General features: G+C 26.5%; 3 long non-coding RNA genes across 3 annotated transcripts; 2 read left to right on the forward strand and 1 right to left on the reverse strand.

The window, feature by feature from the left end:
• The first annotated feature begins 3,967 nt into the window (after window positions 1-3,967).
• On the forward strand, window positions 3,968-6,205 carry LOC135925203 (uncharacterized). The gene is made up of 3 exons (XR_010571576.1): window positions 3,968-4,090; window positions 5,095-5,179; window positions 5,932-6,205. It is a non-coding gene; the product is annotated as an uncharacterized LOC135925203 (long non-coding RNA).
• A 5,563-nt stretch (window positions 6,206-11,768) lies between these two features.
• Window positions 11,769-19,634, reverse strand: LOC135925033 (uncharacterized). Its single transcript, XR_010571500.1, has 4 exons — window positions 19,494-19,634; window positions 13,483-13,602; window positions 11,897-12,032; window positions 11,769-11,802 (listed from the first exon to the last, which is right to left on the reverse strand). It is a non-coding gene; the product is annotated as an uncharacterized LOC135925033 (long non-coding RNA).
• A 1,341-nt stretch (window positions 19,635-20,975) lies between these two features.
• On the forward strand, window positions 20,976-22,976 carry LOC135924744 (uncharacterized). The gene is made up of 3 exons (XR_010571386.1): window positions 20,976-21,003; window positions 21,262-21,467; window positions 22,753-22,976. It is a non-coding gene; the product is annotated as an uncharacterized LOC135924744 (long non-coding RNA).
• The last annotated feature ends 358 nt before the right edge of the window (window positions 22,977-23,334 follow it).

The following is a 23,334-nucleotide window of genomic DNA, read 5'->3' on the forward strand; positions in this document are numbered from 1 at the left end:
AATATACAAAAATAAGCAAATAAAGGCGATATGCCAAAACAAAATAAAAGCAATGAACTTTTAGTTTTCACTAATATTTTGTGCTTAATTAATATATTTAAAATATTTTATTAATATAATAAACGACGTGGTAAATCAAGTTAGAAGTTAAATAAAAATAATGACACAATAGAAATAATAGATTCCTGGAAGATAATAGATTCCTGGAAGATAATACAGCCATCGGAAATTAAAAAAATAGAAACATTTATTGGTGTTGAAAGGGTTGATTATATTAGAAATGAAATCTATATTTGATAATGTATTTTACTAAACTTTTAATTTATATTCTTATTATTTGCATTATTACTTATCTGTTGTTACTTTAGTATAATAAAATATAGTATAATAATTTAAAATTGTTTACAATTTGAACAATATCATTAATTCACAAAATATTCTAACAAATTTTTTAACCCTATTTATTAAATAACATATTAAATTCATATTCATTTTTTGAGGAGAAGTGAGGAACGGAGGTATTAATATTTTTTATTAAAACAACCAAATTTGTTAGGGAGGGAAAATTTTCCGCTTCCCTATCCTCTATTTGGTACGGTCAATTCCATTGTTCTGACAAGTGTTCATCACGATTAGATAATCTTTTCATAAATGTCGTACGAATTGTTTGGGCTATAATGTAGTTTCAAATAAACATTGCTAAGAAAGTGCCAATCAATTCGAACAATATTTATTTATAGAACGTTTAAATTAGAAAAAAGCTTAATATTTGGAGAATTGAAAAAAAAATGTAATAGAAAATATATTAGATATGATTTTCAAAATTTGTTGTTTATACTATAATCTAATATATATAATGTCCATAATCACATGATGATCGTTTTCGTATCTCCGTAATGTATTTAAAATTTAAGGAGATTATATAGTGTAATGTTAATTTTTTTTAAATTTTTTTTTTGCCATCATCGGGATTCGAACTTGCGACTTCACGATTTGAAGGCAAACTTTATATCAATGCAGCAACCCTCAACTTTTATTTTATGATAATTCTTCATATATATTTAATTTAAATTAACAATCATTTTTTATTTTTTAAATTTTGCCGTTAATTTTCATTTATTATTGGATAAGAAAATTTTCAAATTATGGTAAGTATAAATTTATTGTCCAATTATTTTATTGTAATCTACTTACTAATATAGTTTGTAAAACAAAGACATTTATTACAGAGACCTGTAGGTAAAATTTTGCACAGATTGGAATTATAAGAAAATATTCAAATTGTGGTAAACATTTTGCTGTTAAATTATTTTATTGTAATATATTTACAAACTTAGTTGGTAAAGCTAATTAATTACAGAGACCTGTAGGTAATATTTTGCACATATTCGAATTATTAAAAATAGCGTTACGCTCTCATGTCACACTTTTCGTGTCCCACTTTATTATATATTCAAAAAATCGTTAATTTTTAAAACCTTTGGCCCAATCGGGCAAGAACTTCGCTTACAAATCTAGATGGGTTATTGGACTTGGGTTCTAATCTCGGCAAATTTTTATTTTTTTTAATCTGGTAAAATATTTTTTTTTCTTAATCTGACAAATTTAATCAAATAGATACGATACAAAGAGTACGAGATTTTTTTAATTCTTGAATTTATGTATAATTTAAAATTTAAACCATTATGTGGGGAATCAAAATTTTCTCTTTTATTTGATGAGGGATGAATCAGAAATTTTCCTATCTTATGAGGTGTTATTTAAAAATTTATATTTATATAGGGTTATTCTAAAATTTTCCATTATTTTTATAAAATATTTATGTGTACAATTAAAAAGTCTTTTAAAATAAATTTTTATTCATTTGTATTTTATAATCTAAAAATTTATTCTTGCAGATGAGAGTTTTATATTAAAACCCTTAAGAAGGATTCATTCCACATTAAATTTTATACAACTTTATATCTCTTAATAAGGTAATTTTTATGCATAAGTAAATATTTGCATCTCTCTTATCTTTTCTGAAATTGGCCTTTCTACATGCATCCCATAGTTTTTTTATTTTCTCATAAATTCATAATTTAATTTTAGAATGTATATTTTCATAACTTATAACATTTTTGATTAAATGTATAACTTTTTTGTTTAACTTATATATAATTTGACTATGATTAAAGTTCTCCTATTATTTGTTTCATTAGAATATCTTTTTATTTTTTCTATTGTAATTTAATAACAAAGTCTTAAATTGATATTTTGTAACTAAGTAATAAATCATTTGGAAGGGTGGTGGTTTGTTTAAAATTTAAATTAGAATGAACATATTATTAGCATGGTATTTTAATATGTATTCATGATTTTCATATAAATACCAGGCAGGAGCTAACCAGTAGAATGATAGGAAAATCAGATATTTCCCCTTCATTTGATCTTAATTTTGAAAAATTTTCCCAATAATATAAATTGCAAAAAAATTATATACATATTAGACAGATTTAATTCTTATAAACCCCTACATCCCACCTAATTTTCTATATTCAAGTAAATTATTCCGGGTTTTCCTGGGTTTGGGAAATATTTTTCACAATTAATATGGACTTGGAAGTAGCTGGGAAACATTATTTAAATTTAATATAGTCTTAGATTCCTAATATTTTAAATATGGGTTAGAAATTGGCCTGAAAATTTCTTTTGGAGACATGGCCAGGCCTGATCAAATACCAAGGCCCATGCAACTTTCATATTCTGATTGTATTTTTAAATGCATTGTGACTTTTTATATTATTTCAGTTCTCAACTATCAAAATTATTATGGTCTTTTTGAAAAAAATTTCTCAAGTGTGTGGACCTGGCTTGTGATTTTTTTTGTATAGGTGTAATATTTAACACAGAATATATGGCCCTCAGGTAAAACCTAATTTAAATATATTTTTATAAAAATAGTATACATTCTCAGTCTTAATGGGTTGGCCTTTGTCTGAAGTAGGGGTGAGCTGGGTTAAAATAGAATAAAAAATAGATATGGTTTTAAGAGATTTACCTATCTCCCAGGTTGGGAAAAATTTTTGTAAATTACTAAGGGTTGGCCAGGCTTGGGAAAATTCTTTTTATAAAATTTTTATAGGTTGGGCTGGGTTTGAAAAATATTTTTAATAATTATATTAAGCTGGGCTTGGGGAAAATTTTTCAAAAATATTATGAGCTAGAATGCTTGAGAATTTTTTTATTAACTAGTCAGACATTGGCCTAAAAAAAATTTTATGCAGGCCTGGGCTCGGCCTGATCAAAAAACCTAGGCCCATGAAAATCTGATTTTGATTGTATTTTTAACATTATGATTATTTAAATATTTTATTCAGTTCTCAGCTACCAAAATTATTATATTCACTGGGCTTGGAAGAATTTTTCAAAATTATTATGATTTTGTACTTTGCCAATTTTTTTAATATTAAATATTAGGTATAAATGATCATAATATCTATCAAATAATATTGGTATTAGTAAAAGCTTTCGATTTAATTTTACCAAACCATAGTATTTACACGTAGTTTTAATGGATTAAACCTGGCATGAAGAGGGGGGGAGGGATTAAAAGCATAATAATTGGATATTATTTTCAAATAAGAGGTAACAACTATCATAAAAGTAAGAAAAAAATTCTCATTCCCCGTTATTTTTGAGGGGCTATCTTCTAGTTTTATTATAATAGATTATCCATTATTCAAGGTTAAAAACACCGATAAAATCTTAAATATTAATATTTTCTGCTCACATTATCTCTTATTATTAAAATCAATACATTTTTGAAATTTATATTCCATAGATAACCCATTTTTCAAGGTTAAATGTCAAATCTAAAATATTTTAAAATGATTTTTAATATTTTTTTGAGAACATTACCTCTTATCAAAGATATTTTCTTTTATAATAATTGAAAAAAAAAATTATTTTTCTTATACAAGATTCTTAAATATTTAAATAAATTGTAATTATAAATCGTCCTTAAATTATATAACTCGAATTTTCAAGAAAATGCGATTCATTATATTCCTATGCATCTTTGTTTTTAAAGCCAATCCAATTCCAAGTGGTTAAAACAATTTTTATAATTATATATGTATAAGAAATGTCCTTCGTTGGCTTAAAGAAGGTAGAAAAAAATAAAAAAAAATTTTGTAATAGGAAATAGAATAGGTAAAGGAAAATTAATTGCTCGATTCTCCTCTACTTTGAGCTAATCTTGCTAACTGATACACCGTTCTATATACAGTCGGTGTAGTAGTTTAATATGGAATACCCTCCTATCCTTGTCTAAGATGAAATGTATGCGAGACAAAATCACCAATGATATCCTTCGAAATAACTACCTTTTTGAATATAAACGACGTGATTTATTTGATGTCCAGTAATTCGATAAAGCATGTCATTAGAAATTTTGTCATTTTGTCTGAGGTTCAAAATAGCTTATCAACTAGTTTATGACATGTCCAATATTTGAATAACAGTATTTATATTTTATTTCAGGATCGGAATTTTTATTGTAGTAAAGATATTAATTTTTTTAAATTAACGTGGAACATTTTTTTGATTTTCCATATCATCGCAGTGAATGAATGAACCCTTTCCTTATATTTATACAATTATGTATTTAGCAGATATAAAATGCAAATATATACGAATTAAGGTTTGGCCTTAAAGAATTTAAAAAATTATCCTTATAAATATCGTTTTGCATAATCCAAGTTATTTTCGATAAGGATAATTTGAATGAGGTGACTATACTATGTATATTTTCTCTTTGAAATATAGATGCTTAATGTTACACTGTTCGTTTATTTAAGTATAATAAAATTGAGATGGAATAACAATAGAATTATTTGCTAAAGGGAATATATTTGATAGATGAATTCAGAATTTTTAATTAGATAAAATTATTCCATTATGATCTAATAATTAATTTAGCAAAAATGGGAAGAGTCTATATATCAATGACAATTATATTTAATTTGTCGCATTATGATTCAAAAAAACACCCGGGGTTCTAAATAATATCAAAAAATATTAAATTTACTATACTGTAATAAAACATTATAGCTTTAACCACTGAACTCAGACAACTATGTTGGACGAAACATAAGCATGATTATCCTAACCTATTCAATACTATAGATGATTACGAGTGAGAAATTAATATTTTATGAAATAACGTACAGGCGTGGCATATGAGAATATATTTTAAATCATATTAGATTGAGAATTATTAAACAAATTTTTTTTTCTAATCCTTTTCCAAAATCACAGAATATCTATTTTTGAGTTTCCATATATAAAGGCTTGAAGCAGAAGGCAAATATGATTTTATTTTATTTATAAAAAATTAATGTAATTTATTTGAAGACAGATGATTCACATGATGCTAGTGTGAACATCTGGTTTGAGATCCAAATTATTTTAAAAACAATGGTGATCACATCTTAAGATTAATATATGTATTATAGTTTGGTATTTCTTTAACCTGAGAGTCTTTATGTTAAAAATTTATATTTTAGAAGGATTTAATAAAATTCCGATCCAACATTAAATAGGTTTAAGGCTAAATCTGGCTATCTCAACAATTTCAGAGTTATATTTATTCGATAACTACTTCATTTTATAGTAATATTTTTACTTATGCTCCTCATAAACACCCCCCCCCCCTTGTTTCCAAAGTCAAAATTTTCAACAAAAAAACTATTTTGGCATATATACATTATGTGTCTAAAACTCGATTCCATAATTTTAATAATAAAATAATTTTTAAAAAAAATAAACTTTTCCATTAAATCTGTTTTCTTTAAAATATTTATTGACGATAATAATATACAGAAAATTCAGTTTTTATTATATATGAATGATAATTATAATAAATAAAGGTTTTCAATTATATCTTAGTAGAGGAGAAAATAATTCAAGAATATCCTTTATCCAAGGGGGTGATAGAAACCTAGATACATATTCATCAACAATATTACCAACAAAACGATAAATTTAATTGAGTGGCCTCAATTATTATACCTAATGCGATTGAACGAACTCAATTTAACATTAAATATTATAGCTGATGTGAGTAGTCATTATTTATATAAATTAGCAACCTTTTTTTTTAGTTCGAAATTGGTTTTAATAACATTAGCGCTACGATTATGCTATGTATGATGCCTTTAAACAATTTTGTGACAAATATGTGCGTGGAACTATTAAACGCAAATGTGAGATAGGAAGGAAGAAATCAAGGATGGAAGGAAGGAAGGATGGATGGAAGGAAGGAAGGAAGGGAGGAAGGAAGGAAGGAAGGAAGGAAGGAAGGAAGGATGGAAGGAAGGAAGGAAGGAAGGAAGGAAGGAAGGAAGGAAGGAAGGAAGGAAGGAAGGAAGGAAGGAAGGAAGGAAGGAAGGAAGGAAGGAAGGAAGGAAGGAAGGAAGGAAGGAAGGAAGGAAGGAAGGAAGGAAGGAAGGAAGGAAGGAAGGAAGGAAGGAAGGAAGGAAGAAAGGAAGGATGAAAAGTGAAGTTTAATAATAATGAAGTTAAATAATTTTTGTTTTAAATTTATTTATGTAGCTTACAAAAACAGTTAGGAATCAAAATGTATCGTTAAAATTAATATATTACAACTTCACAAGTTTAACCGCATATCCAAATTATTTATTCTATTGATCATCATACCGGGGAATTTTTATCAATATCAATATTTAGGTGGAATTATAAATATTTATTCCATTGTCACACACTGTAATTAAATTTTTCATGAAGCAAATTATCTTTTATAATATATATTCCTGCATATTTTTATTTAAAATAAATAATATTCCCAAAATTGAATAAAATTATAATTTAGAAATGCTTATATGAAATTAGTTAAACATAACCATTCTGAAATTAATAATTTTAAAAAATAATCCTAACCACCTTCCGTATTAACTAATTTTATATATTAGGATATGAGATTTTCTTATCTTCTAAATATTTCTCTCGAAACGTTTAGCAGCAAGCTAGTCTTATTGCAAAATGCAATGCGCATAAAATTAGCTGCGATTTGCTCAGCAAAATATGAGACGTTTTCTTCCCAGAGGCCCCTAGATTTTTTTAACAGTTTGAGATGGTATGAGAAAATTAATCCATCTCTTGTTACTTGAATATAATAAAACATAGTTTAAATAAATTGCTGGTTACAATATCATTAATTCTCATAATTCGCAACAGCATTATAAATTCCCAGGATTTTCCACTAGGTTTTAAATAGTATATTATACTCATTCTTTGAGGAGAAATAATAAACTGGGGTAAGTTAGAACTTTTTATATTAGCTTAAACTGATATTTGCTAAATCTAACAAATTTTCAAAAGAATGGAAATTTTTCGCTTCCATCCACTTAACTTGGTAACGTTAGTTCCACTTTTATTCTTCCTGACAAGTTTTTATTATGATAAGATCATCTTTCGATAAATGTCGTAAAGCAGGCGAGTACGCAGGAATTTGGTTTGGGGGGGGGGGGGGATAATAAAATTTTTTAAGAAATATTATTGTTAATTATAAATACTAAGCATAAATTTATTAGGACTAATAACTTTTCTAATATACAATTTTAAACTAATGTGAATTAAAAAAATTATATATATAAACCGGCATTGAAAAACTATAAAATAAATGTGAATTATAAAATCCAAAGTGAATATAACCCACGATATGAATCACTTAAATGACCAAAAATTGAAATTTGAATTTTTTAAGCTTTTAAAATATATAAAGTATAAAAAATTTTAATGGAAATATAAATTAATACACAAAAGGTTTCTTAGGAATAATTGTATTTTGTATGTTTTGAGCTAATTTTTCAATTATCTACCCTTGCTTGACGTTAAATGCCTATGAATATTCAAAAGATCCAAATAATTCAATCTACTTACAGATGTTGTATTTCGTAGGTATGTTTTTCACAGACATGCAGGCCCGGCCCCCGAGCCTGATCATATTTTAATTTTTTTGAATATAACCGCGCCGGGCCCGTAATTTTTTTTTAAAAAAACACCCGGGCGGCCTGAAAATTTTTTTAGAAAAAATATCCGGGCCGAGCTATATATTTTAAAATCAAATGAAATCGCCATTATTTGCTATAAAAATCAAAAATAAATATAGTTTAAAAAATAAGGGCCGGGCCTGAAAATTTTGATTTTCAAAAAAGCCGGGCCGGGCCTTAATTTTTTTAAAAAAAAAACCCGGGCCGGAAAAAATTTTAGAAAAAAATCTGGGCCGTGTCCTTCAAATGGTACCTCTGCAAGGCTCTGTTATTCTTCTTAAAAAAGATAATGTTCTCTCATTAGTTTACTAAAGAGCTGCTAATATATATAACCATTTTAATACATTGGGAGTATAATCTAAAATGTGTTTGAAATAATGCAAAGCATCATAGCATTTTTTGGGACTGTTGTAACCATAGTTAATCTTTTAATCCTAGTTATTCAGCTAATAAGGTATCATAAGATATTTTAACATCTTCATAAAATCTAACAAATATTTATATTTTTTTTCTATCACTATATGAAAAAGGTTGGTAGAGGGGACATTTGTTTTATAATACTCTTCTACTGATCCTATATTAATGTTCTGACGATGAGCTTATTTGCTGCATGTCGAGGGGGGGAGGGGCAAATATTAAACACGTATAGCTCTGCTTTTGACTCAACAATAACATATAAAATATGAAATTCTTCATCAACATTAGCTCTGATTTCCTTGAGTTCTAATAAAATTATCTCCGCTATTCTCATCTTCTTAATCAAGTCAATGTTATGTTTTTGAAAAGTATTACATATAATAGTCCTATAATTAAATAATACATTCTAATGAGAAAAAAAAATTGGAATAAGTATTGAATCCAATAATTTTCTTGCTTCTGAGGAAATATCTCTTTCAAGCCATTGTGATATTTCAGTAATAGCATTAATAATCGGCTCTACTAACTCCACAAAAGCTGTTACTGCTTGATGGCGGAGACTCTATCTCGTTGGGCAAGCTTGCAATTTATTTCTCTCTGTTGGACAAGGAGTTTCAGAGATAATTATTATTTGACTAGAAATTTTGATAAATATTAGGCCACTAAAATTTGAAAATAATAGGTAAATTACGCCAAGGAAAACTTGAAATCAAAATTAATTGATAAAATAACTTAGTAGATGAATGTGATAAATAAATGTAATTATATATATATATATGAGATAGGAATAAATATTAACAAATATAAATTAATATTAACAATAATATTTTTGAAAAATATAATCCATCATCTGCATTTTTTGGCTTTGGGGGGGGGGGCCCCCTGCTCCCCCCCCCCCCCACTGCGTACGCCAATGTCGTAAAGAAATATTGTTTGGGCTATATTGTAGTTATAATCAAATAAACATTGGTAAGAAAGTGTCAATCGATTAGAACAACATTGATTTATTTTTATAGAACATACCTTAGAAAAGAAAATGAATAATAATTGGAGAATTGAAAACAAATTTAATTGAAAATAGGTTAGATATGTTTTTCAAAGTTAGTTGTATACTATAATTTTATTACCAAAGATTAACCCCAGGTTAAAATTTTTTTAATACTTTCTGTACCCATTATCGCTTATTATTAAGATCAATGAATTATTTTTAATTAAAATTATATATATACAAGGTATTTCAACTCTAAAATAAAATAAAATGCTAATCTTTGCACAATATAATTTTAAAAAAAATCTAATTTTACTTAGATAAAATTTTTAAGTATTATAAATAAATTGTAATTTTAAATCATTTTTTTTTTAAAAAATTTTTTATTTTTAAAATTATATAACTAGTCAAGAAAATGAGATTAATTCTATTCCTATGCATCTTTGTTTATATCAAAGCCAGTCGGACTCCAAGTGGTTAAAAGAAATTTTTTAATTATATATGTAATAGAATTGTATTAGATGTTATAATCTCATAATATTGGGTTTAAGGAATAGAATATCTATTTTTTAACGAGGTAGAAAAAAATAAAAAAAGTTATTTCATAGATCGGAAATAGAATAGATAGAGAAAAATAATTTGATTCTCCTATATTTTAAACTAATTTTGCCAACTAATATGCGTGGGATATTTGTTTTTAATTATTCTCTAAATACAGTTGGTCAAAGATGGAATAACCTCTTGTCCTTATCTATGGTGAAGTGTATGTAAGACAAAGTCATCGCGATTAGTGTAGAATGATATTCTTTATATAAATACTTTTTTGGGTTATAAACGACGTGATTTATATGACGTTCAGTAATACCATAAAGCATATCATTATAAATTTTGTCAATTTGTCTGAGATTCAAAATAGCTTATCAACTTGTTTGTAACATTTATAATATTCGAATAAAGCATATTTTGTCAGTATTTATATTTTTTCAATTTAGGATCGGAATTTATATTGTAGCAAAGATATAATTTTTTTAAATTAACGTGGAATATTTTCTTGACTTCTATAAACATCGTCATGAATGAATAAACTTAACTTTTTCCTTGTATTAGTAGATTTAAATAGTCAATATATTCGAATTATTTTATACAATCTAAATGTCGATATCGATAGGTTGAGTGAGGTGATTTTATCTTTGAAATACTGATACTTAATGCACACTGTTTGTCTATTTGTAATAAAATTATTAAATTTTAGTAATTATCGGTATATTCTAGGTCATGTGTTGAATAACAGTAGAATTGCTGGCTGAGGGTAATATCTATGATAGACATTATAATATTAATATAGAAAAGAAGCAATGACATTTATATTTAATTTGTCACATTTAAATAGTCACATAATTCAAACACCTGGAACTAAAAATAATATCAAAATCACATATTGACTTTACTATAATGTAAATTAAACAATTTTTATTAGTTATAACGACTGAGTTCAAAAAACTATGTTGGCCGAAACATATTGATGATTATCCTAACCTTTTCGATATACGTATTACTAGAGATGTATTCGAGTGAGAAATTATTATTTTATGAAATAATGTACAAGCGTGCCATATTAGAATATTATTTAAATCTATATTAGTTTGAAAATTATATCTACTTTCATTAAAAAATAAATATTATTTCTAAAAATATTAGATAGAATATTTAGTTTATTTATATATGAATCTATATTTGAAAAAAGTTTATTGAATTTATATCTTAGTAGAGGAGATCTTAATTCAATAATATCCATTATCCAAGGGGGTGATAATAACATAGATACATATTCGTCAAATAATATTACCATAAAAACGTTGATTTTATTTGACCAGCTTCAATTATTAAACCTTGTGAGGTTGAACGAACTCAATTTAACATTAAACATTACAGCTGATGTGAGTAGTCATTATTATACATATTAGTAACTTTCTTTTAGTTCGAGATTGATTTGAAAAGCATTGGTGCATCAATTATATTATGTATGTTGCCTTTAAACAATTTTATGACAAACGTGTGTATGGAATTCATGAACACAAATGTGAGTTAGGAAGGAAGGAAGGAAGGAATTTAATGAAAAGTGTTGTTAAATAATTTTTTGTTTATATTTAAATTTATTATGTAGATTACAATAACCGTTAGGAATCAAAATGTACTGTTGAATTTAATACGTTGGAACTCTGTAAGTTCAACCACATACCAAAATTATTTGTTATATCGATTATCATTGAGATTTCCAAGATAGAATTTTTATCAATATTATTTTTCAGGTGGAATTATAAATATTTCTTGCATTGTTACACACTGCATATAAATAAATTTATTATGATACAAATTATATTTATATTTTAATGATATATTGCATCATTCATTTTATTTTAAAAAAATTAATATACACCGAATATGAGTCACTGGCCCTCAATTTCCTCAATATTAAGTAATACTTGATATGGCCATTTTCCTCATAATTTAGATTTATGAAAAGATGAAAAAGCTTGTAACGAAGAGGAAGTTTAGAAGGAAGGGTATGCAGCCTATAAAATATATAATAGCTAAATTAAAAATAATTAATATCATATATTAATAATTAAGGATTATTTATTATTGCGTAGTCCATTTAACCCTATCCAAATTCAATGAAAATTAAAAAAATCTAAAAAATATCAAAAAAAAAATTAAATAAAAATTAAAGCAAAAATATTATATCTAAAATTTAAAAAATGTTAAAAAGTTACTTCTCCAATTATAACACGTATTAATACGTATAATATTTTTTATAAGAAAATTATCTATATAAAAAAAATTTATTGTCTGTTGCAAAACCAAATTTGAATGTCACAACAAGTTATATACTTAAAATATTTATTTTAATTTTTATTCATATGATTTGATAGAATTATTTATAAGAATGTATTATTGTATATATTAAGTTAAGGACCTTTAGTACAAGCATTTGAATGGATATAACTATTTGTTGCATATAAAATAACGACTATATATTAAATAAATACCTCAAAATGAATAAATATTTAAGTAAATAATTGTAAAAGAAACTAAATAATATACGAAAAAGGGGATTAAAAATTTTTAAAAACGGAAAAATATATCAGGTAAAAAAAATATAATTAAACGTATCTGCATAGAAACAGGATTAGATTCTTTAAAATATTTTGAAGATATACTATTAAAATATTTTAGAGGTAAAATAAAATTCCTGGTTATTTTTCCCCAGACGTTTATAGTATTCGTTGAACACATAAGTTTAAAAAAATGACAATAATTTATGGCGAATTGTCTGAAATTCATAGGGGTACTTTATATATGAATAAAATTCAAACAAGATCATGTTTTTCAAGATTGATAAAACGTGGGAATGATATAAGTTTTTAAAAATTTGGTATAAACCTAGAGTGCATAGTCTTAAATTTTCGATATTAAAACATAGGGGGCGTCACTAGCCTTTACAATCTCGCTCTAAAAAAATGTTAAAATTATTTTAAAAATTGCATTATTTTTAGATAACATTATCAATACACATATATCGGCTATTATATTAATTGTAGTAAATATATATTTGATTGGAACAATTATCAATTTAGAAATGCTTATATAAAATTATTTAAACATAACCGATCTGAAGTTATTTTTTATTGAACAATCATATTCATTTTCCATTAACTAATGCATTATTAAAATACTAAATAAATTTAAGTTTATAAATATGGTTGTTAAATCCGGGCATATTACACCAGGAATGAATTTATTGAAAGAAATATTACCAAAATTCCCAATTTTTAAAATATTTTTTAAAAATTATTAAAAAAAGTTATCGAAATGCATTGCTGCACATGGAATTTTAATAATTAAAGATATATTTACCATGCAGCGAAAAATGTATATAAGGACTAAAACCATAACAAAAGAAATTAAAGGGAATAAATAATGTCATTTCTGCAAAACTAAAGAAATAAGGTAATAATAAACCGTACAATTGCCAAGTCTACCACGTTAGGGTGGTGTAAGCTCCAAATAGTTGTCCGAGCAATTAGCACTAAAAATGAATCATAAGTAATTTAAGTGCTTTTTGATGCTTCAAATCATTGTCTAGCCAAAAAGATCGATTGAAAGCATAAACAATAAAATATATATCATTCTTTAGTGTTTCGTTAGTAGAGGTTAGAGCTACAATAAGTTTAGTAGCCGAAATTAAGAATCAAAAGTTATTTGTGAAATATACAAAAATAAGCAAATAAAGGCGACATGCCAAAACAAAATAAAAGCAATGAACTTTTAGATTTCACTAATATTTAGTGCTTAATTAATATATTTAAATTCTTTTATTAATTTAATAAACGACGTGGTAAATTAAGTTAGAAGTTAAATAAAAATAATGACTCAATATAAATAATAGATTACGGGAAGATAATAGGCCATCGGAAATTAAAAAAATCAGAAACATTTATTGGTGTTGAAAGAGTTAATTATAGTAGAAAAGAAATCTATATTTGATAATGTATTTTACTAAATGAATTATATGAGATAAATAAATGATAATATATAGTATATTTTTAGCTTAAGTCCGTTATAGATGGCTTCGTACGTTCGAGTGGGCAACTTTATTATTAAGATAGAAATTAGGATGTTTGATGGATCGGCAGAATCTTGAAGATGGGTAGACGCAACGATAGAAGAGGAGCAAACCAGGTATGGAGATATAAGGGTAGACAGACCCCCAGGCTGGTCATACAATCGTAGAAGAGAACGGGATTGGGGATCTCGAAGAAGAATGTCGTGCTGGTATTGTGGGGGAGATCATATTTTACGGAGGTGTCCAACGATTAGCGCAGACAATAACATATTAGCAGTACAGGAGGAAGAACCGATGGGAGGACAAGGTAGCAGTTTATGAGTGGTAGAATCAAGTCTAAGTGAAAAGGTGTTTAAGTTATGAAAAAAAGTTTTTTTTATTTTATTATTTGAATATTAAAATGAGAGATGAATATTAAAATTATTCTTAACGAACTTGAATGTACGGAGAATATGATTGTTTATTTTAATTTTATCAGTGTTGAATTTGGATGTTTTTGGTGTGATTAGAAAGATAAATATTAATATATTAAATATAAAAAATACCTTTAGTAATCCAATTTTATTATTCCAATTTTATTAATCCAAAATATTTAAAAAAAATAATAAATTATCTATCGATTCACAAAATATGGGTTTTTATATGTTAATAATAAAAATTAATATTCAAAAAAAATTTTATATGCAAAATTAAAATAAACAATAATATTCTCCGTACATTCGAGTTCGTTAAGGATAACGGGTTTTTATTTATATGTTAATAACAAAAATAAATATTCAAAAAAAAAAATTTATATGCAAAATTAAAATAAACAATCATATTCTCCGTACATTCAAGTTCGTTAAGGATAATTTTAATATTCATCTCTCATTTTAATATTCAAATAATTAAATTAAAAAAAACTTTTTTTCATAACTTTAATACCTTTTCACTTCGACTTGATTCAACCACTCATAAACTGCTACCTTGTCCTCCCATCGGTTCTTATTCCTGTACTGCTAATATGTAATTGTCTGCGCTAATCGTGGGACACCTCCGTAAAATATGATCTCCCCCACAATACCAGCACGACATTCTTCTTCGAGATCCCCAATCCCGTTCTCTTCTACGATTGTATGACCAGCCTGCGGGTCTGTCTACTGTCATATCTCCATACCTGGTCTGCGCATCTTCTCTGGCTGCGTCTACCCATCTTCTAGATTCTGGCGATCCATCAACCATCCTTAATTTCTATCTTAATAATTAAGTTGCCCACTCGAACGTACGAAGCCATCTATAACGGACTTAAGCTAAAAATATGCTATATATTATCATTTATTTATCTCATATAATTCACCTACTTCCTAATTCTAAATGCTCATAATTATTCTCGTAATAACTTATACCTCTCTCATTCTCTCTTACCTTATGTCAGCTGTAATATCAAATTGTCCATCCCTTCAGCCGACCCCACTAATTGTGTACATAATACGTCAACATTATGATTATCATACCTCTCACAGACTTGTTACAAAAACAAATCAGTTATTATTATAACTCTCACAGCCTTGTTAAAAAAAACAAATCAATTATGTGTATCAGCTTTCAACATCATGATTCTCATAACTCTCTCAGACTTATTAAAAAAAACAAATCAATTATGTCTATCAGCATTCCCAACATCATGATTCTCATAACTTTCGCAGACTGTTAAAAAACAAATCAATTATGTCTATCAGCATTCCCAACATCTGATTCTCATAACTCTCGCAGACTTGTTAAAAAACAAATCAATTATGTCTATCAGCATTCCCAACATCATGATTCTCATAACTCTCGCAGACTTGTTAAAAAACAAATCAATTTGTCTATCAGCATTCCCAACATCAAAGCAAATTACCGCCCTTTATTCCTAACCTAGACATCTAGGTCTTAATTGTTTAATATGCCTCGAAACAATCCTACTCTTCCTTCAATTTCTACCATCACCTTCTTTCTTCCTATCCTTCTTCATTATACCTTTCCCCCATTTTACTGAGCCATCAAAAAGTAGTATCCAAACTAGGCTTCCGATCTTAAATTTATCATTAATTATAACTTCTTTCTGTTCTATTCTTTCAGAAAATCTAATTCAGTTCTAGTTTTTCTACCTAAAAATAACTCTGCTGGTGAGTATCCTTTGCTTCTCTTGGTATTGTTGTACGCTAATAGTAATAACCACCATTTTCCTTCTCCATATTTTTCCTTTTTTAACCAACTCTTAACTAGAGCTACCATTCTCTCCTCTTGTCCATTACTTCTCGGGTAATGTGGTGGTGCTAATAAATGCTCAATCTTCCATCTATCACAAAATTTGTCAAATTCTCTGCCTATAAATGCCGGACCACCATCTGATATTAAGGTCTTCATTAATCCATATTTACTTACGAAGTCTACCCTATTCAATGCTACTTTCGTCGACAGACCAGATACCTGTTGACAATCTATCCATTTAGAACCTGCATCTACCATTATAAAATATTTCTTCCTTTCATATTCTAAAAAATTTACGTGTATTCTTTCACATGGTACATCTGTTTCTGGCCATTTGTCTCCCCTAACTTTTGCAGGTACATTCGCACACTTTACATGTTTCATAACTCTTAGCTAATTCTTCAATTTCATTATTCATTCTGGGCCACCAAATGTATTCCCTCGTCTTATTCTTCATTCTTTCTATGCCCTGATGTCCTGTATGTACGGCAGCTAACATGTCTTTCCCTACTTGGTATCACTAAACGATATCCTCTCATTAAACAATTGTCTTCTATATTCAATTCACCTTTACTGTTTTTAAAGGCCTGGTCTCTACCTTCCCATTCTTTATCTCCCTTCAAACAGGCTCTAATTCTCATTAATTCTTCATCCTGCTGGGAAATCTTGTCTACTATCTCTAAAGTTATCGGCCTTTCTCTTGTGTTATCTTTAAAGCTCTTATCACATTACTATTTACTATATTCTAAACTATTTATTATTGGCTCTATTTCCTTGTCTTCTAAGTCCTTATCACATAATCTCGATAATATATCTGGTAAACAATTTTGTTTACCCGCTCTGAATCTTATTTCGAAATCAAAATTCCCTAACAACATAAGCCATTTCTGTAACCTTGGTGACATCATCAACTCCTTATTATCTCTTTTAAAAGCCCTACCAGCGATTTGTGATCCGTATATAACAAAAATCTCCGGCTTAACAAATACTCTCTACATTTGGTTAAACCAAACTTGACTGCTAAGGCTTCCCTTTCTATAGTTGAATAATTTCTTTCAGCCTTATTAAACTGTCTTGACACAAATAAAATCGGCCTTTCTACATTATCAACTATTTGTGATAAAGCTCCTCCTATACCTTCATTAGATGCGTCCACTGCTAAAACAATATCTAATTCCTCATTAAAGCAAATCAACATAGGTTTCTCTACCAACTTTATTTTCAATTTTTTAAAACTATTGAAAACATCTTACTCGTGTTCTCGTTCACTTTAATCTATAAATAAGCGTTAGAAAAATCAATCTTCGAAAAAATTGTTGCTCCTTCTAGATTTGCTAATATCCTCGGTAATGGATAAACTGTGCTAATCCATGGATTTAACGAAACTCTATAATCTATGCATAATCTTAAACTATTATCTGCTTTTCTAATGGGGACTAACGGTGTCGCCCACTCGCTATGCACTATAGGTCGTATTATGCCTTCTTTTAACCATTTATTTAATTCCTTATCGACTTCTTTTAAAAGGGCAATCTCCTTACTCCACAAAATTTAGGCTGGTAATTTTCTAATAATTTTATATTTACTTCAACATCTTTTAGTGTCCCTAACTCTTCTTTAAAAACCTCCAAGTATTGATTTACAATCATACTTATTTCATGGCTGTATATATTTTCAATAATCTCTTCCTGTTCTACTGTTTTCTTAATTATCTGTTTGTTGATTTCAACGGGTGTTACCTTTAAAGACTTTATATCTCTTGAAATCTTATTCTCTTTATCTCTATATTTAATCAAAAACTCTGGTGTTCGATTTCTAAGTTTATCGAGAACTAATTCTTGTTTATCCTCTATAATAGGTAACTTAAATCTATCGAAATCACTCCTTATTATTTCACTATTTTCATCATTACCTACAGGGATAGTTTCGAAAAAATTCCACCAATTATAAACCCGACCTATCGTTCTTATATCGCACCATCCTAAAATTGGCTCAACCTTCAACGTAGTTATCCATAAATTTATATATTTATTGACTCCTGGTAACCTTAATCTATAATAACATAAAATTTTCACAACACTACCATCTAATTGTTTGGCTCTTATCTTTTTCACAACAAATTCTTCTTCTGGCCAAAATCTCATAAAATCCTTAATAATTTCAGCTCCTGTATCTAATAAAAAACATATCTCTGCTTCTTCAACTTTTATCTTGACTCTCGGACCTTTATTTTTCATTAAAAAATCTTCTAATTTAATCTTTCGTATGTCTAAAGTTGAATCCTTTCGTCTATATATTTCAAAATTCCCACTTTCTATTTCTATATATCTCCTTTTACCTATACTTCTATTATTAGTACTCAAATTATAATTATCAACATTAAAACACTCATTATCATTATTCTTACTTGAACTAAAATTATCACCATTAGAAAAATTATTATTATTACAAAATTTATCAATAAAATTAAAATATCTATTCTTACTTGAATTAACATTACCAACATTAGAAATTATTATTATTACCAAATTTTGAATTAAAATTATCAACATTAGAAAAATTATTATTATTAAAAATTTGTCATTAAAATTAAAATATCTCTCTCTTAGTCATTTATTGCACTTTTCATGTGTGTCCCCCTCTTGGCCACAACTATTACACCTTAAAATCAAATTTTTTACTCTGCATCTTATAGCTACATGGCCATTCTTGCCACATCTCGCGAATTTCAAATCCTTTGTTAAATCAAAATCACGCGACATATGGCCTGGCTGACCACAGCTATAGCAATTAATTCGTCTGAAAATCTTTGTACTTCTAGAAATGTTTATGTTTCTCTCCTTATTTTCCTCATTTAATATATTTTTTATCTTATCTAATTCCTTATTTTCTATTTTTATGTACAATGTATTTCTACCTAAAATTAAACCTAATAAAAATGCTAAAACTATTACCGAAAATATTATTACCATTATATTTTCCAACAATAAATTCCTTAATATAATTTAGATACATTACAAAGAATTCAAAATAATTTTAATCACAAGTAACTTAATGCTGCGGCCAAAATTATACAACAATGCAATTAATATTATGATTAAAATCAAAGCATAAAACGGCATTAAAAATAAAAGAACAGAAAATATATATATATAATATAATTTATTTTTTTTACCTTAAATACGGTGATATATACAAAAAATTGACTTCTAATCACAATTTATTTCTTCTAAATTTAATTGTAGTCTATTTATTAGACTGAATATCTCCGGTCCCTGAGTATGTTTAATCTTCGGACCAGTGTTGAATTTGGATGTTTTTGGTATGATTAGAAAGATAAATATTAATATATTAAATATAAATAATACCTTTAGTAATCCAATTTTATTACTCCAAACTATGTAAAAAAAATAATAATGATATTTCGATTTACAAAATACGAGTTTTTATATGTTAATAACAAAAATTAATATTCAAAAAAAATTTTATATGCAAAATTAAAATAAACAATAATATTCTCCGTACATTCGAGTTCGTTAAGGATAACGGGTTTTTATATGTTAATAACAAAAATTTATACTCAAAAAAAAAATTTTATATGCAAATAAACAATCATATTCTCCATACATTCAAGTTCGTTAAGGATAATTTTAATATTCATCTCTCATTTTAATATTCAAATAATAAAATAAAAAAAACTTTTTTTTCATAACTTTAACACTAAACATTTAATTTATATTCATATTATTTGCATTATTATTTATTTGTTGTTACTTGAGTATAATAAAATATAGTATAATATTTAAAATTGTTTACAATTTAAACAATATCATTAATTCACAAAATATTCTTAGGAATTTCTAACCTTATTTATTAAATAAAATATTAAATTCATATTCTTTTTGAGAAGAAGTGAGAAACGGAGGTATTAATATTTTTATTAAAATAACCAAATTTGTTAGGGAGGGAAAATTTCCCGCTTCCCTATCCTCTATTTGGTACCGTCAATTCTATTGTTCTGATAAGTGTTCATCACGATTAGATAATCTTTCCATATATATCGTAGAGACAAATTGTTTGGGCTATAATGTAGTTTCAAATAAACATTGCTAAGATAGTGCCAATCAATTTAATCAATATTTATTTATAGAACGTTTACATTAGATAAAAAGCTTAATATTTGGAGAATTGAAAAAAAAATATAATATAAAATATATTAGATATGATTTTCAAAATTTGATGTTTATACTATAATTTTATTATAATAGAATATCCATTATTCAAGGTTAAAAATACCGACAAAATTCTTAAATATTAATTATTTCTGTTCACTTTATCTCTTACTATTAAGATCGATACATTTTTGAAATTTATATTCCATAGATAACCCATTTTTCAAGGTTAAATGTCAAATCTAAAATATTTTAAAATGATTTTTAATATTTTTTTGAGAACATTAGCTCTTATCAAAGATATTTTCTTTTATAATAATTGAAAAAAAAAAAAATTTTTCTTATACAAGATTCTTAAATATTTAACTACATTGTAATTTTAAATCGTCCTTAAATTATATAACTAGAATTTTCAAGAAAAAGCGATTCATTATATTCCTATGCATCTTTGTTTTTAAAGCCAATCCAATTTCAAGTGGTGCAGATATAAAATTCAAATGTATACGAATTAAGGTTTGGCCTTAAAGATTTAAAATTATTCTTATAAATATCGTTTTACACAATATAAGGGTTATTTTTCGATAAGGATAATTTGAATGAGGTAACTTTACTGTGTATATTTTCTCTTTGAAATTTAGATACTTAATGTTACACTGTTGGTTTATTTAAGTATAATAAAATTGAGATGGAATAACAATAGAATTATTTGCTAAAAGGAATATATTTGAAATTTGATAAAATTATTCCATTATGTTCTTATAATTAATTTAGAAAAAATGGGAAGAGTCTTTATATCGATGGCATTTATATTTAATTTGTCGCATCATGATTCAAAAGAACACCCGGATAATATCAAAAAATATTAAATTTACTATACTGTAATAAAACTTTATAGCTGTAACCACTGAACTCAGTTAACTATGTTGGACGAAACATAAGCATTATTCTAACCTATTCAATTCTATAGATGATTACGAGTGAGAAATTAATATTTTATGAAATAACGACAGGCGTGCGTGGCATATGAGAATGTATTTTTCATATTAGATTGAGAATTATTAAACATTAATTTTTTTTCTAATCCTTTTTCAAAATCACAGAATATCTATTTTTAAGTTTCCATAGGTAAAGGCTTGAAGCAGAAGGCAAATATGATTTTATTTTAATTATAAAAAATTAATTTAATTTATTTGAAGACAGATGATTCATGGATGCTAGTGTCAACGTCTGGATTGAGATCCAAATTATTTTAAAAACAATAGTGATCACATCTTAAGATTAATATATGTATTAGAGTTTGGTATTTCTTTAACCAGAGAGTCATTATGTTAAAAATTTATATTCTAGAAGGATTTAATAAAATTCTGATCCAACATCAAATAGGTTTAGGGCTAAATCTGGCTATCTCAACAATTTCAGCGTTATATTTATTCGATAATTACTTCATTTTATAGTAACATTTTTACTTATGCTCCTCATAAACACCCCCCCCCCCCCACCCTTCCAAAGTCAAAATTTTCAACAAAAAAAACTATTTTGGCATATATACACTATGTGTCTAAACCTCGAATTCCATAATTTTAATAATGAATTAATTAAAAAAAATTAAATATTAATTATTGAGGCACTCTAAATGACTCTTTTTCATTAATTCTGTTTTCTTTAAAATATTTTTTGACGATAATAATATACAGAAAATTCAGTTTTTATTGTATATGAATGATAATAAATAAAGGTTTTCGGAATTATATCTTAGTAGAGGAGAAAATAATTTAATAATATCTTATATCCAAGGGGGTGATAGAAACCTAGAGATACATATTCATCAAACAATATTACCAACAAAACGATAAATTTATTTGAGAGGACTCAATTATTAAACCTAATGCGATAGAACGAACTCAATTTAACATTAAATATTATAGCTGATGTGAGTAGTCATTATTTATATAAATTAGCAACCTTTTTTTTAGTTTGAAATTGGTTTTAATAACATTAGCGCTACGATGCTTTGTATGATGCCTTAAAACAATTTTGTGACAAATATGTGCGGGAACTATTAAACGCAAATGTGAGTTAGGAAAGAAGAAAGCAAGTAAGGAAGGATGGAAGGGAGGAAGGATGGAAGGAAGGATGGAAGGAAGGAAGGATAAAAGGAAGGAAGGATGAAAGGAAGGAAGGATGGAAGGAAAGAAGGAAAAGTGAAGTTTAATAATAATGAAGTTAAATAATTTTTGTTTATATTTAAATTTATTTATGTAGCTTACAATAACAGTTAGAAATCAAAATGTATCGTTAAAATTATATATTACAACTTCACAAGTTTAACCGCATATCCAAAATATTTATTCTATCGATTATCATGGAGCTTACCAAAGGGAAATTTTTATCAATATTAATATTTAGTTGGAATTATAAATATTTCTTCCATTGTAACTCACTGTAATTAAATTTTACATGAAGCAAATTATCTTTTATAATATATATTCCTGTATTATTTTTATTTAAAATAAATAATATTCCCAAAATTGAATATGATTTTAATTTAAAAATGCTTATATGAAATTAATTAAACATAACCATACTGAAATTATTAATTTTAAAAAATAATCCTAACCAAATCCTTTCGTATTAGTATTACCTAATTTTATTTATTATATGAGCTTTTCTTATCTTCTAATCTCTCGGAACGTTTAACAGCAAGCTAGTCTTGTTGCAAAATGCAATGCGCATAAAATTAGCTGCGACTTGCTCAGCAAAATATGAGACGGTTTCTTCCCAGAGGCCCCTAGATTTTTTTTAACCAGTTTGAGATGGTAATGAGAAAACTAATCTATCTCTTGT

This window comes from Gordionus sp. m RMFG-2023, chromosome 2 (assembly GCF_954871325.1).
Source record: "Gordionus sp. m RMFG-2023 chromosome 2, tfGorSpeb1-WG-v2, whole genome shotgun sequence".
Lineage (NCBI taxonomy): Eukaryota > Metazoa > Nematomorpha > Gordioida > Chordodea > Parachordodidae > Gordionus > Gordionus sp. m RMFG-2023.